The sequence below is a fragment of the Aplysia californica genome, unplaced genomic scaffold, assembly GCF_000002075.1.
Source record: "Aplysia californica isolate F4 #8 unplaced genomic scaffold, AplCal3.0 scaffold00122, whole genome shotgun sequence".
Taxonomy (NCBI): domain Eukaryota; kingdom Metazoa; phylum Mollusca; class Gastropoda; order Aplysiida; family Aplysiidae; genus Aplysia; species Aplysia californica.
In genome coordinates, this window is record NW_004797392.1 from 682243 (window position 1) to 684460 (window position 2218).

Here is a 2218-nt window from a genome sequence, read left to right on the forward strand (position 1 = left end):
TGAGAACTGTATTATTTTACAGTGACAGGGGGGAAAGCAGACTTTTAAGCATGATTATATTAGTCTACTAAACCTCATATCTGTTTAATAAAACCAAGGAAAGGAATTCGGAGTGTTTAAATGAAAAGTAAACAAAAGTAAACTGAATACTGTAGTATTTTACAGTGAAAGGGGGGAAAGCAGACTTTTAAGCATGATTATATTAGTCTACTAAACCTCATATCTGTTTAATAAAACCAAGGAAAGGAATTCGGAGTGTTTAAATGAAAAGTAAACAAAAGTAAACTGAATACTGTAGTATTTTACAGTGAAAGGGGGGAAAGCAGACTTTTAAGCATGATTATATTAGTCTACTAAACCTTATATCTGTTTTATGAAACCAAGGAAAGAAATTCTGAATGTTGAAATGTGTAAAAACTGAATAAAAATAAATGTAAAAAAAAGTGATTTAAATCAACACAACCATGATGCTTTCTGATGTTTGTATTGCTGTAGCTGCTTCTAGTTATGATTTCAATTATTGCTCTATTTCTTTTTCTGGTGTCGTTTTTCTTATTTTTGTTCATGCACTTGTTATTCTTTTTACTAAGATACAGTGGAGTGCCGCCTTATCTCGCCGATCGGCGATGTTTACCTACAAGTTTCTTTGGATTTTCCCCAAAATAATATAAAGGCAAAGTGTTAAAGAGAAATTGCGGATCACCGGATTTTCTTCGGCTTTTGAACGGGTTTTTGGAAAAGAGAGGTTGCTCATCAAATTGAAGGGACAAATGGGGAATTTATATTTTCTTCTGGTTTACCACTGTTAAAAGACTAATCGTGTTTTGTTTAAGCGAAACTCCATTTTAATTTTGAAGCGTTATCACTGTTTATGAAGCTGGTAATACAGACCTGATGGACTACGTTTTGAAAAACATTTTCAGCTGAGAGACACACTCAGCTTGGCGAATGTCTGTGTTGACAGAGTTGAAGGGACCAACGTCAGGTAAGCTGTGTAAACCCGTTCCCTCACCCCCGCTCTCTCTCCTTTCTCTCTCTCTCTCTCTCTCTCTCTCTCTCTCTCTCTCTCTCTCTCTCTCTCTCTCTCTCTCTGTATATATATATATAATCAGTGTATTTATTTATGCCATGGATCCATGTAATATTGAAACACACTTATGAAGAACGGATGATATTTTCACAGCTTTGTATAAAGGACATCCATTAAGATGAGGCGGTTCTCTTAAGGCACTTACGCAGGGTCATCCAACAAATGCCAAGACATCATACTAGTATGACGTCTAAATATATCTATCAAACACCCATCGTTCTTATCTCTCCTCTTTTCTTGTGTTTGTTACTTTATTGTAGCCCCCCTCCCCCCTCCCCAGGATGTACTACTAACTGGTGTCTTTAAGCAATTCCCAAAGGGGGAATATTAAGATGTTATTATGCACAGGACAATCATACATGGGCTCATTTATCAATGTCATGGTCATACTGTGCCAGAACAGCATAGGGGGAACTGCTGCTTTTTCTTTCCTCATCCTTATTATCATCATTTTACCTCTACTTCTTTTGTATGTTTGTCACTCTCTTGTGAACTGCTATTTCCGGGGTGCCTTGAAAGTTGAAACAGACTTTGTGCACTTGAGACTAGAGAGGTGAGCAGAGTAAGCCTGATTCCCCGTTTAGACTTCTCTGTTGACATCCGCCCCTTGGCGGTCATATGACCTTATGCTGTTGCGAGCACCGTAAAACCTTACCAAAACAAACTCTCTTGTAACACCTCTCACCGTCGGCACTTACATGACCTAATTGTGTTGCAAGTGCTGTAATACTCTAGCTAAAACTTACCCCCCAAATACTGAAATCATCTTCTTAAATAACCTAATAGCGTTGATAGGGGCGTTAAACCTATACCATTTCACCATTTTTTGAAATAGTCTTATCTCACCCACCCACCCCTCCTCCCCTCTTCTCCAGCTCCCCGTCCCCTTTCCACACAGTGGTCACTCTCAAGGTTCTCTTGGGCACCCAGGACCAGGCACCCCGCCTCCTGTCCGCGCTTGACCACGAGTACAACTGGCTGTCCCACACACTCACCCTCCAGGGCTTGACCTATCACGTGACGCACGCCCAGATGTACGCCGACCTGGAAGACGGAAGCTTGCCTATTGGTTAGTCGTTTGGATTACCTTTTCAGTGAATGATCTCTCTCTCTCTCTCTCTCTCTCTC